This window comes from Aotus nancymaae, unplaced genomic scaffold, assembly GCF_030222135.1.
Source record: "Aotus nancymaae isolate 86718 unplaced genomic scaffold, 86718_ANA_hifiasm-v0.15.2.pri h1tg000062l, whole genome shotgun sequence".
NCBI lineage: Eukaryota > Metazoa > Chordata > Mammalia > Primates > Aotidae > Aotus > Aotus nancymaae.
In genome coordinates, this window is record NW_026988476.1 from 10,103,758 (window position 1) to 10,118,335 (window position 14,578).

The following is a 14,578-nucleotide window of genomic DNA, read 5'->3' on the forward strand; positions in this document are numbered from 1 at the left end:
ATTCACTTAGGGGCTCTGGGCAATAGGCACAGTTTCAGAAACTCAAATGAACTCTCAGATGTTGGACTATTTTTTTGGGGGGGGATTTTCTTAGTTCTTAGTCTAGGGATAAGATGAACTCTCAAACTAGATCATAAGAGTAAACCTTAGAAATGTATTACTCCAATCCTGTTATTTGGAACGGAAGACTGCATCTCTATTTTGTAAGGGGCAGAGAGAGAGATTTCCAAGAATAAGCCTAGAAGGATTCCATAAGAGCTGGAGGGTTTGTTCTCATATGTCTGCCATAGTCACTCAATAGCAGCAATCTGCTCTTAAATAAAAGGGGGCTTTGAGCCAATGTTCAAATGCCTATTGTTGAACCCATGGGACATTTATGTTTTTATAAGACAGTTATTGGAGAAATATCTGAAGCCATAGAGTTTTTTCCCCTGCCTGTGCTCTATGGGTCTAGTTGACCATACATGAGAAAAAAAATCCACTTTAACATGACGGGATGAAAGTCAAGGTGCATTACACACTGTGCTTTAGCATGGTGACAACTATAACTCAGTAAGATGTGTGTGTAATTATTTGTTGAGGATCTTCTCTGCTAGATTTTGAACTCCTCTCTAGTGTTTAGTTCACTGCTTGGCTCATGGTGGGTGGTCGCTGAGAATTTGCTGAATGATTTAATCACTGAGGATATCTATACAATGGAAAGGAAAATACGACATTTTGAATGTTATCCACCTCTGTGACCAAATATTGGCATTCAACCTTCATTCTGAAGCAGTTATTTTTTAAGGAGAAAGTGTATGTGTTTGGTGGACACTTGTGCAGTGTTTGTAGCATCAGTTAGGTGGAAGACCATAATTACTGCATATTTAATTTAGTAATTTGTTAAAAGTATAGTAAAGAAATAAAATTTAGCATTCTTACATGGAAGTTTAAGACATCTGCATTACCTATACTTTCCTTATCAGATTTGTCTTTCTCCAAAAAAGCTTACATTCTTTGAGTCTTTCAAATATAGGACAACACAACAATAATGTGAATTTGAGTATCATAAACATATCCTACTCCCATCCTCTACCCAGTTAAACACCCACGTAGTGAGGGTGAGTAGTAGGCTAAAGTTATCATCCTTTGGTGGCAGTAGAAGTCGTGGTGGTGGTAGTAGTGAGCCTGGGGAAATGTAGACACGAGTGTGGGGCCCTGTGAGGAAACTTCAAGTACCAGGCAATCCCCTTCCTCAAAAGCAGCAAAGTAAAAATTAGAGACATTTGTTCTCAGTGTTCTTCAAGTAGCCTCCTGACCCATGCTCTTTCGTTCAGGTTGATGAAACTGACCCTTCTCTGTCCCTTAACAATCATATCTTTTTCTTGTTTCTTTAAAGTTCTCTTAATGTTTAAATTGTAACAGGAAAATGACACCAGGGTGCCAAACTGCAGTTAGACCAGATAGACTTGGATCAATCTCTTATTTCATTAACTTTGCAATAATGGAATCCTACATTTTACGTGTGTGTGTGTGTGTGTGTGTGTGTGTGTGTGTATGTGTTGACTCATAGCCTTATGGCAAGGTTTTGCTGGATCAAACACCATGATTTTGTCTAAACATGAAAATGTAAGTTTCAATAAATATTTTCAATATAGCTTATTTTCTGTTGCATTGCGTGGTCTACTACCCTTAAGAAGCAACTTTATAGTAAGTCAAAAATAAGCCCTGTATAGTGCAATGTTCCTATTGCTACAAGATCAGATACTAAAGTAGGCAATTACTGTCTTCCTTCTTACATCGTCATGTAACTGAATGATCTTTCTAATTTCAACTTTTAGGTAGTACAAACAATGCTGATTTGCATTCACATCATATTTAAGACTCTTCAGATTAATATTGAACTAATATGGAGACAGCACACATCAGAGCCAGAATCACAACTGCATTTATTATCCTAATTAATTTTGCTATCCCAATAGAGATAATTTTTAATTATTTTATTCAAATGAGAGGACAATTATAATTCACAATAGTAAACATATTGTTATAATAAACACCAGAGCTGCCACTATTTACAGAACTCATTTAGTTGAATCTAAACAGCTAAATGTTTTGAAAATCACTGCTTAACAATAGGTGATTTTCCTTCACCCATTAACATAAGATTGTGGTTTCTGCTCATACATGGGGCCTGCAAATCTCCTGTTCCATTTTGACTTTTTCTTGGGAAGAGGGTAAGGAGAGAGAAAATGGATTCATCCTTTCGGCAAGCAGAATTCACCATTTCTCATTTTAGTGTTTTTGTTAAAACAGGATACTAGTCAGGAGAAAATAGAAAGTTAACAGTTGAGCAATTCTTTAGAGATTTTGAATAAATACAAACAAACAGGAAGAACTTTCATTTAGAAATAAAGTAGGACTTTTATAGTTCTATTTTCATTATTGCCTTTGTATAAGAACACAAGAGTCTTGCAGCTCTAGAATTTGCCAGCTGCCTTTCCAAATGGTGTTAAGGTAGGAAAGAACAGTATTTAGTGGTAAAATATAGACTTGGCTCGCTGTTAGAATTTAATACAGAAAACCTGTTTAAATTATTAACAAAAATGTTCAAGAGTCTTAATATACTTGTTCTCATTCATAGAACATAATAATTATGGAGATTACATGTTGTTGTTATCCTAGTGATTCTGTTACCTATCTTCTGAGAGCAATGGAAAACTCTGAAAATGGAACTTTAAAAATGTTTTTAAATTTTATATTCACTTTTTCATTTATTCACAATAAACTTCACTCTTTTTGAGGTACAGGTTTAAGAGTTTAACAATTAAATGGAATCTTGACCACTACCACCATCAAGATACAGAGAAGACCAATTGTCTCAAATTATTTCTCCGTGCTCCCCCTACTTAGTCAACCCTTCCTCCTGCCTCAACCTCTTGTTAACAATGATCTATCTGTTCTCCATACATATAATTTTGCCTTGTTCAGAGTGTTTTGTAAATGAAATCGTACAATCCATAGCTTTTTGAGCCTGGCTTTTTTCACTTAATATAGTTCAGATTCATCTATGATGTATGTGTTAATAATTTGTTCCTTTTTATTGCTGATAGGCTACAGTTTGCTTTCTATTCATTAGGGTTGTTCAGAGTTTTGAGTGATTGCAAATAAATCACTATAAGCTTTGCATACAAGTTTCAATGTGACTACAGTTTTTATTTCTCTTGGATAAATACCTAGAAATGTGATCACTGTGCTATATAGTAATGCATTTTTAACTGTACAGAAAATTGAGGAACTGTATTCTAAAATGAATGTGCCATTTTTCGTTCCCACATGTAATGTGTGAGTATTCCAGTTGCTCTGCATTTTCTCCAACATTTGGTATTGTGGATTTTTTTTTTTAAATTAGCTTTTTAGATGATGCGTAGTTGTATCTCATTTTAATTTGCATTTCTCTAATGAATGGTGATATCGAGCTTTTTTCCATGTGATTATTTGCCATCTCTCTTTTTTGATGGAAGTATTTGTTCAAATATTTTACCCATTTTTGGCATTTTTTTAAATTATTGAGTTTGGAGGGCTGTTCTAGATAAATCATTTGTCAGATAGATGATTTACAAATATTTTCTCCAAGTCCATGGCTTATTTTTTCATTCTCTTAACTGTATCTTTTACAGAGCAAAAGTTTTCGTTTTAATGAAGTTCAATTTAACAAATTTTTTGTGAATCATGATTTGAGTGTCATATTTAAAACTGCCTAATTCAAGATCACAAGTATTTCACCTACATTTTCTTCCAGAAGTTTTGTAGTTTTAGGTTTTAAATTTAGGTCTGTGATACATTTTAAGTTTTGTATATGAGTTGAAGTTCTTTTTTGCATATAGGGACCAATTGTTCTAGCACCATTTTTTGAAAAGACTATTGTTTTCACATTGAATTGTCTTTGTACTTTTATCAAAATTAAATTGTCCCTATTTGTGTGGGTGAAAAATTTCTGGATTATTCTGCTACATTGAGCAATGCCTGTTATTTTGCCAGTACCACACTGATTTTACAGTAATGTTTGAAGTTACTTAGTGTTATCCAACTTTGTTCTTCTGCAAAATTGTTTTGGCTATTTTAGTTATCTGCCTTCCTATATATTTTTGAATTATCTTGTCAATTGCTACATGAAATTACCTAGCATTTTGATTGGGATTGTGTTAAATCTATAAATAAATCTGAGAGTATCAAATCTTCCAATTCATGAACATGGTATATCTTCACATGAGTTTATTTCTCTCATCAGTTGTATAGTTTTCAATATATAAGGAACCAAATTTGTTAGGTTTATTTTTAAATTTCCAGTTGTTCATGTTATTTTCTGTTGCATTATGTGGTCTACAACCCTTAAGAAGCAACTTTATAGTAAGTCAAAAATAAGCCTAGGTATTGGCAAAATTGGTTTCTTCCAAGGCCTCTCTGGCTTGTAGACGGCCATTTTCTTGTATCTTCACATGCTCTTTCCTCAGTGTGTATCTGTATCCTAATCTCCTTTTCTCCTAAGAATACCAGGTATATTGGATCAGGGACTAACCTAATGACCTCATTTAATTACCTCTTTAAAGATCCTATTTCCAAATGCAGTCACATTCTCACATTCTAAGAGACTGGGGATTAAAACTTCCACATACAAATTCTGGAGGAGACACAATTCAACCCATGGCAACAATCATGTCATCTCTGAACAGCAGCAGTTTTACTTATTCCTTTTTTATACATATTTTATTATTATTTTTTCTTACTGTAGTGGCTAAGATTTACAGTATCATGCTAATCTGAGTGGTGAGGGCAGACATTCTTGAGTCATTCCTAATCTTATGGGTCAAACATTATCTTACACCATTAAGAAAGACATGAGCTTTAGGATTTAACAAATTTTTTATGTGTTTTTTTGTAGTTGCCTTTTATAATGGATGTGTGTTGAATTTTGCCACACATTGTTTTTGTCATCTGTTGGGATGATTAGATATATTTTTTTGGAATAATGATTTATAGCTAATTATATTATTTATTTTTTAATGTTAAGTCAGTTTTGTATTCCCAGGATAAATCCTACTTGTTTGTGGTACACTATCCTCTTTATATGTTGCCTATTTCAGTTTTCTATTATTATTATTTTTAAAAGAATTACGCCTGTTTTCATGAGAAATATTGTTCTCTTTTTTTACTAAGATATTTGGTAGAATTAACCCATGAAGCTGTCTGAGTCCAGTGTTTTCTTTGTTGGAAGATTTTAAACAATGAATTACATTTTAAAAAACAGATATAGGACTATTTTATCCAGTTTTCTTTTTCTTTTTTTTTAATACTTGTGTATTTCCAGGAACTTGTACATTTTCTTGAGTTGTAAAATTGGTTGACATAAAGTCTTTTTATAGTATTTTTTTTAGCATACTTTTTAATGATTATAGAGTCTATATGATGTTTCCTTTTTCTATTTTTTCTTTTTGAGACAGAGTCTCGCTCCGTTGACCATGCTGGAATACAGTGGCATGATCTTGGCTCACTGCAACCTCTGTCTGCTGGGTTCAAGTGATTCTCCTGTCTCAGCCTCCCAAGTAGCTGAGATTACAGATGTGTGCCACCATGCCTGGGTAATTTTTTGTATTTTTAGTAGAGATGGGATTTTACCATGTTGGTCGGACTGGTCTCGAACTCCTAACCTCAAGTGATTTGCCCACCTTGGTTTCCCAAAGTGCTGGGATTACAGGTGTGAGCCACCATGGCCTGTCATCCCTTTTCTTTATTGATATTTGTAATTTGTGTCTTCCTTCCTCTTTTGTGTTGGTTGGTTTGACTAGAGGTCTATCAATTTTATTTTTTCAGTAAACTAGTTGTAGGCATCATTAATTTTTTTCTCTATTTTTATGTTTTCAATTTCATTATTTTCATTTTACTTCCTTCTGCTTGCTTTGGATGTAACTTGCTCTTCTTTTTCTTATTAAAGTGAAAGCTTAATTTGGTACACTTTTTCTTTTATAATATGTACATTTAATGCTGTAAATATTTCTCTAAGCATTGCTTTGGTGGCATCCCACAAATTTTGATTTTTTTTGGTTTCATTTAGTTCAATATATATTTTTAAAATTTAGATGACTTTCTCTTCAACTGATGTGTTATTTTTAAGTTTATTGTTTAATTTTTAAATATTTGGGAAATTTATCAAATGTATTTTTTGCTATTGAATTCTAGTTTCATTCTGTTATGTTTAGAGAACTGACTTTGTATGACTTTAATTCTCCGAATTTGTTAAGATTTGTTTTATGGCTCAGAATCTAGTCTGTCTTGATAAGTGCTTCATGTCCCTTGAAAAGAATGTGTATTTGGCTTTTATTGATGAAGGATTTTCTAAGTGTTTATGAGATTATATTGGTTAATAGTGTTGCTAAAGTCTCCTATATCTTTATTGTTTTGCTGCTTTTTATCTTTTTCTATTAATTATTGAGAGAGGGTTATTGGATTCTCTATTTGTGAGTTCATTTCTTCTATCAGTTTCATACATTTTTTCATTTTGTATTTTGAAACTTACCATTTAGATGACACACATTTAAGATTATGTCTTCTTTGTGAGTTGGTCTTTTTTAAAGATTAAATAAAGTTTATATTATTGTAATATACTTTGTTCTGAAGTATACTCTGTGTGGTATTAATATAATCTTCCCAGATTTTTAAAATTTAGGGTTACATTTTCCCTCTTCTTTCAATGTATATTTATCACTTTATTTGCAAAGGGCTTCTTGTAGAATGGATATAATTAGATCTTGGTTTTCATTTTTCCAAATCTAGTCAGGTACTCTTGTCTTTTAATGTGTGTGTTTAGGTCATTTTCATCTAATGTAATTATTGATATGGTTGGATTTAGATATATCATTTAAATATGTTTATTTTGTTTGTCTCCTCTGATTTTCCTCTGTTCCATCTTTCCTGCCTTCTTTTGGATTGTTGAAATTTATATATGTATGTATGTATGTATTTGCTTTATGAATATGTTGCTTTATGTTTTTAGTAAGTTGTACTAAGGAATAAGATATATACAACTAATTTTTCATAGTCTATATAGAGTTAACATTTTATCAGTTAAATAAAATGTAGAAGCCTTGCAACCATATAATAGGCCCCTCTACCTTTCCTCCTGTATGTTAGAGTTGTCATACATATTTTATCTACTACATACATCGAAAACACCAGAAAATGCTATATTTTGTTTTCATGAATTTTTTTATTGTAGCAATATTTTGAATGTTAATTCTGTATTTTTTAGTCTTCCAGATAATGCTAACTTTCTTTTTTTTTTTGAGACGGAGTTTCGCTCTTGTTACCCAGGCTGGAGTGCAATGGCGCGATCTTGGCTCACTGCAACCTCCGCCTTCTGGGTTCAGGCAGTTCTCCTGCCTCAGCCTCCTGAGTAGCTGTGATTACAGGCATGCGCCACCATGCCCAGCTAATTTTTTGTATTTTCAGTAGAGACGGGATTTCACCATGTTGACCAGGATGGTCTCGATCTCTTGACCTCGTGATCCACCCGCCTCGGCCTCCCAAAGTGCTGGGATTACAGGTGTGAGCCACCGCACCCGGCCAATGCTGACTTTCTTTTCCTTTTTATTTTTTGTAGGCAATCAGTCTACAACCTGGTTAGGTGCAGACCATCAGTTTTATCTCACCTTCTGTGGGTAGGGTTTCCAGTGTCAATTCAGTTTTCAAAGGCTTCACTTGGCTGTTTTGACTAAGTTTTGTGCATGCACCTCTCAGGGCTTATTTTGGCAAATGGAATATGTATTACACTGTAGTTCGGTTTTCATAACCTTTGCTATGTTAATTTGGGTTTGTGTTGTGAATGCAGCAGGTGAGCCTGGAACTTGTTCTGAATCATAGACAGAATTAGAAAATTCCCATCTGCAACTCTCAGCAGAAATCCCTCCCACTCTCTTTGGCTTCTAAGATTCCCTTTCTGTGGTTCTCTTGCCAGAATGACAAGACTTCTCTTTGGGATTTTTGTTGCCTGTGCCTAGTGCATAGTTCCATAAGAGGAGCCACCCTCAGGTCAAAGCTAGGAGAGAAAAGATGATATATTAGTTTGCTAGGATTGTCATAGCAAAGTACTACAAAGTGAGTGCCTTAGGCAATAAAAATTTATTGTCTCACAGTTCTAGAAGCTAGAAATCTGAGATCAAGTATTGGCTATTCTCTGATGGCAGTGGGGGAAAGATTTGTTCTAGGACTCTTTTCTAGCTTCGAGTGGCTCCTTGATTGTGGCAGCATGACTCCAGTCTTCACATAGTGTTCTTTCTGCGACCGTGTCTGCTTCTGTGTACAAATTTTCTCTTTTTATAAGAAGACCAGTCATATTGGATTAATCACCTTGTTTCAATTTGATTACCTCTATAAAGGCCTTACCTCCAAATAACGTCACATGCTGAGATGGCACAGGGAGTTAGGACTGCAACATATCTTTTCCTGAGGATGCAATTCAACTGAAAGCATATAGGGGAGTGAAGGGAGACAGGATGCTCAGCACTCCACTAGTCACTTTTTCAAGTTTTAAGTACTTTTGTTTCAATCTACCTACTATTATTCAGAATTTTCATGTAGTTGTCTCAGATATTTTGACTGCAGATTTTATTTATAATCAGTGGGAGAGAGAGGCTGTATTGGATTTACTTCATCTTGGTCAACACTGGAAGCTGTAGTTTTTAAAAATGAGTAAAATCCTTTAGTTTTAGGGTCATACTAGTACTTCTGAGGTTCAAGTGGGTGTGTTGGCTGGAATAAGGATCAGAGTTGAAATGAGCAATAGCTTGAAAGTCTATTTGAAGGGGAATTTTGAGTCAAATATGCAGGACACTAGCCTGAGGTGGAGGTGAAGTTTATTTCAGACTTGAAACATTTATGACTCAGAACTACTCAGTTTCATACTCTAACTCTCTTTCAGTGGTACCATTCTCAATTGATTGCTTAGGGGTAAAAATTCGTTGGTGGGATTGGGACTAGAAAAATCTAAGTTGAATATTATTTCAAATGGTTGCTAGCTATGATAAAGCCCAGTTTTGTTTATCGTATATTCATTTATTGCTTTCTGGGATTACAAATATATATTGGAAATAGTTTCTGAGATTAAGGAGTTGCAGTCTAGTCAGGGAGTCAGAAATGTGTATAAATGTTGTATTGATATGCTAAGTGTCCTGACCGAGAGAATTGAAAGGGTACCCAGGATGAAGGGGGAAAGTAGGAGAAGAGTGATACCTATACCAAAATTTGAAGAAAATGATCTCACTCTGTGGGGAAAATAATGGAGAGTGCAGATATGAGGCAAAAACAATCTCTGCCATGTGAGCAGAGCTACAGTGCAAATCAGCTTATGAGTTTGAAAGGTTCTCTGGTATACATTTCTTTAAAATATTGTTTATTGAAAAGTATTATTTATTGGTGCCCTAAGACTTTATACTGTTTGGTGATCAAGACAGAGATGACCAGCAGCCTAAAGAAAAAACTCTTAGAGGAAATATATTTTAGGCAAAACATTTGCTACTCTTTTTGAAACTCTTTTAAGGATTGATATGAGAAATATCACACGGGATACAAATATAGAAAGATCTCAGGAGAATGAACTTTTATCTCCATAGGCATATTTTTATTTCTTTGGTTCATTATGTTAAATAATCCAGACCGGCTTATTCACAGTTTGGTCTATTCATAATGAGTCAGGGAAGGGGAATTAATTTATAATGCCACCCAAAGTTAGGTTGTATCCTCAAGTCTTTTACTGGAAATCTTTTTTTGTTTTGATTGGAGAATAGTGTTGGATGAGGCAGTGAAGAAAGAATTAATTTCAATTTCTATGAAAACTGATGCTCAGGACTTACGCAAACCATACAGGGAAAAATCTATACAGCTTACTCTTGCCAATTACCAGCTAATATAGCTGTGGTGATAGCTATAAAGTAAACCTTGTTTGATACAGTTTTGCTTGGTATATTTTAGAGCCTTTAATAATATTTCTTTAATAATTCTAATATTTTTGAGTGTGAGATATAGCATTGTTTATTAAATATTTTTTAACACCCTCAAGTTTGCTTTGCTTCTTTTATAGTTTATCCGTTAGTGGCTCTCAAAATTAGATGTTTTTATTTTTTGCAAAGTGAATTTCCAAGAAATACTGCCTTAGTTCAAAAAGACTATAACAGTGAAGAATGTCACCCTAAACTCCTTATTGTATTAAGTTGATTTTTCCTGTTTGTGGCGAGGAATGTTTATTTTATTCTAGTCAAAATCTAGGACCTTAAATTACCATTTGGATATTGAATTGATTGTCTGTTTTGTCTTTAGCTCTAAAGAATATCTTGAACTACTTCTTACTACATAATTCTAAGAGTCAGAGAAAATGATCACACCCAAGAATTATAGGGATATAAATATAGTCTCTCATAAGTTAGTCCTTTTTGAAAGCAAAATAAATTGAGAACTATAAACTCTCCTTGTTAGCAGATGTGAACTGAGAGACTCTGCTAATTTGTTTTACTGCCAAACTCAAAACTATATATATCAAGACTGACGATATTTGCAAGGACATTTATTACTTAGATTTTCTCAGCAGGAATTAAAAATTCACCTATATAATAAATTACTCTCTTTGATAATATAATTTATTATGCAATAAGAGATGTTTATCAAACCTAGCTAGATCATAAATTACAGATTTTGATTAAAGTGTCAAATTGCTCTGTGTTGATAACCTAAGTGGCCATTAATAGTGACAGTGGTATTAAGCTATTTAATATAGAAAGTTTAACAGACTGAGAAGTGAGTCTCATATTTATCAGCATTACTTACATGAATTCCTAGTGAACTTGCCTATGTGCTCAAAAATTCCAAGTCCACGTTTTTTAGTTACTTTGATAACTCTTTTGAAATTGTCATGCTTATGTTACATATTTCTAAATTTTAAATGCTGGAGTTATAAAAGGAGCACTGAATCTGAAAGCGTATTTATCAGCTATAGTAGAACTAAAAGATGACAGATGTGTAGGGTAAAGAATGCAAAATCTTCCCTAGAATTAAATGGTGTTCCTGATAACAGGGAAAAAACCCAGTTATAATAGAGACAATAATTAAGACATAGTGGAAGAAAACTTATTGCAGCCAAAAAACCAAAAATTGAATAAAATGTATTTGACTGCCATAGTGGAACTGCTTATTAAATTTTAGGCAAAATCTAGGTTATTTATATTTAGTAGTATAATAGCCAAATATTTAAATTACAAAACTATAGAGGCAATTTTACTATCCTAAAAAACAACTATGGACCAAGAAACAAGAATCTGGTTGGCTTCAGACTTCTCTGTAACAGCATAGTCAATCACTCAAGGGCTCAAAAAGTAAAATATCTAAGTAAAATAAGTCCTCATTAATGTCGTTCATAAGTTCTTGAAAACTGCGACTTTAGACAAAACAACATTAATAAAACCAATTTTACTTTAGGTTAATTGATATAAACAAGAGTTAATTTCCTGCAGCATATTTCTAGTCACAAAACCATCACCCCACTTCTAAATGAAGACCTAACAGACTTCTAAATGAAACACTGTAATAAATGTGAGCTATATACATTTGAGAAGGATCAATAAAAACGAGACAGATAATTATTTACCCAATATTTTTGGTGAATGGGTGAGTGACAGTGGTCATAGTTGTGGTGGATTAAATCAAGGAATAAATGTTTGCGAAGTGAGATGGTAAGGGGCACCTCCTAGCACCTCTCAGTTCAATTAATAACAGACATGGAAGGCTCACTGAGTGCTTTTGTACTGCTTTGTTTATTGTCGTGCATTTATATGATTATCAGAGACTTTATGAATTTTTATTTTACAGTAATTTGTATTCAGTCATTTATTTCCCAACCTACTTATTCCACTTCAGGATTGTAGGTAGCTGGAGCTTATTCTGGCAGCTCAGGGTACAAAGAGGGAACTAACCCTGGATGGGATGCCATCCTATTGCAGGGCTACTCACACACCCACACTTAACCACTCATTCATACTGGGACAATTTAGATACACCAATTCACCTAATGCGCATGGCTTTGGGATGTGGGAGGCAACCGGGGTGCCTGGAGAAAACCACCCAGACATGTAGAGAACATGCAGACTCCACACAGATGATGGCCCTGGCCGGGGATCTAGTTTTTTTTCTCATCACCATTATAAGGAAATGGCATTGAACAAAACATTATTTGAGGGCCTGCTGTGTTTTTCTTAGAAATATTTTTTGAACAAGTTTTTCAGTCAAGTGAGAAAGATCTCAAAATTAAGAATCAAGGTGAGAGAAATATAACTAAAAGGGCTGTGTTCTACTGGACATACTCAGTAATAGCCAAGTGGCCAGTTTCCTGACGATGAGTGTCTCAGGGGACAGGTACCACAGAATTTGAGTAGTTCTATTACTTCTGGGTTGACTGGCAGTGTTGAAACATTACCACGAGACTTGAGTTATATCAACAAGAATTAAATGTCCAACCCTACAGAAAAAAACAAAAAACAAGGAGCTCAGATGGGCAGCTGACTTCTAACAGCAAATCAAACCAGCAACAAATTCCAAACTGAGCTTTGATCAATGCCTCAGTCCCATCACAAGATCTATTGGGTATTGATCTGAGTTTGATCTATTAAAATCACAGTGTTTGAGTACTTTCAGAGATACGTATTATGAAATGGTATCAGTTTCAAGTGTTTATAGACTCCACCTCTACAATATGTGGACAGTGTAGCAAATTTTCAGGTATGCGCACGCGCGCACACACACACACACATGCACGACAAACTCCAGATGTGACATGCGCTGGACAAAAACACTAATTACTAGATCACCAAAACTTTTTTCTTGAGAAATATAAGCGTGGTCTAAGTGGCTAGTGAGCAAAGTCTTCATGACCACTACTTTGCCTGCAAACTACTTCAATTTAAATAATCAAATAGACACATCAACTAGGTAAAATTAAAGAACTTAGGTCGAAGACAATTGTTTTTGAAATTATTTTGGAAGTTGAGCTAAAAGACATTATAATGGGGACACTAGAAGGATTACAGTGCAATTTGACCACTTTGTGAGTATCCCCAGTGGAAACAGTAAACTAATGTTCTCCCCTAGGATGCTTTTTGTTTGAATCTGAAGTTTAGATCTTCCTAACCTTGTCGTATGTAAGACTCATTCTAATGCTCTTACACATGGTTCAAAGTAAATGACTTAAACTAAAAAGAATGATGTAATTATGCCATTGGTTATAGTTGGATGAGGCAATCTAGTAGTAGTTACAAAGAGGCAATAGTTCTTACATTTCAGTAGAATAGAAAAATCACTTGGCATGATGGTTGAATTTGTGTATTTCCTCAGAGATTTCAATTCAGAAGGTTTGGAGTTCAGGTACATGAATTTGCATTTTAATAAGCACCCTAGTTAATTCTTCCACAGAACATGTTTTAAAGAACACTAGCAGATGGTAATATCTCCATGGTGTAGTTTCTCTATTTGTAAAATTAGAAGGATAATTACCTTAAATTTTGTAAAATTAGGACAGTCTGATAATTACCTTAAAGGTAATGGCGATGATTAAATGAAGCTACTTCTGTGAATCTGGCCGAGAACCTGGCATGTTGTAAATACTCAATATATGTTGTTTTAATAAAATTACACTCCAAATGGGGCAATACTTAACCTATAATTTTACATAAAGTTAAAAAGTGGATATATGGCACAATCGGTTATGTAAATGTATTTCTTGAAAAATACTAGAAAAATAATTAATAACATATTACTAGGGTCATTAGCCTTTTTGATCTTTTTTCACAACTTCTCTCTGTATTGTGAATTTGATCTTTTTTCTCAACTTCTCTCTGTATTGTGAATATATGACAACACATATTTACTTTCATGTTTTCATTTTATAATAAGCTTTAAAAATAAAGGCACATAATAACTATACTATATTCTACATACATTACATTATAGATCTTTACCTCTGTGTTATTTTAATGATCTTCAGTAGCAGTTAATAAGGTTGATTACTGTATTAATAACTGGCAAAGAACATTTCTGAGTATTGAAGATGTTGAACATATTTTATGTTTAGCTATAAACTTTAAGGAGAGCAAGGGTAGGACATACTTTGAAGACAATGTGATCCATGAATTCTTTATAAATTTTTATTTTGAAAAATGAAAAAACAACCCTTACCCTTTAGAAAAGATTAATTCATGAGAAGCTTTACACAAAAGGGCTTATTCCCCATGATGGAAGTGTGTGTTGTATTATCTGTACAGCTTGTGTCACCTGCTACCATGAGAGAAACGAAGGTAGTTGGAAGGGGGTGAGCAGTAAATTATCCAGGACTTTGAAAGTAATAAAAGAAACCATGGCCCGAAAAAAAAAAAGATGTTCTGGATAATTCACAGATTTATTGCAATCATTTTCAAAGCACCGAAACAGACCAAATGTATGGAAAATTATTTCTGATTGCATATTGAAATTTTAAAGGCACTCAGATGTCTGAGGTTTGTGTTCCATG

At 33.9% G+C, this 14,578-nt stretch overlaps 1 long non-coding RNA gene across 2 annotated transcripts in view; it reads left to right on the forward strand.

The window, feature by feature from the left end:
* The first annotated feature begins 5,399 nt into the window (after window positions 1–5,399).
* Window positions 5,400–14,578, forward strand: part of LOC105728785 (uncharacterized) — a 504,990-nt gene continuing 495,811 nt past the window's right edge. For both annotated transcript variants that reach the window (XR_010338568.1, XR_010338569.1), the window contains exon 1: window positions 5,400–5,618. This is a non-coding gene — a long non-coding RNA (uncharacterized LOC105728785). The remainder of the gene's footprint in view (window positions 5,619–14,578) is intronic.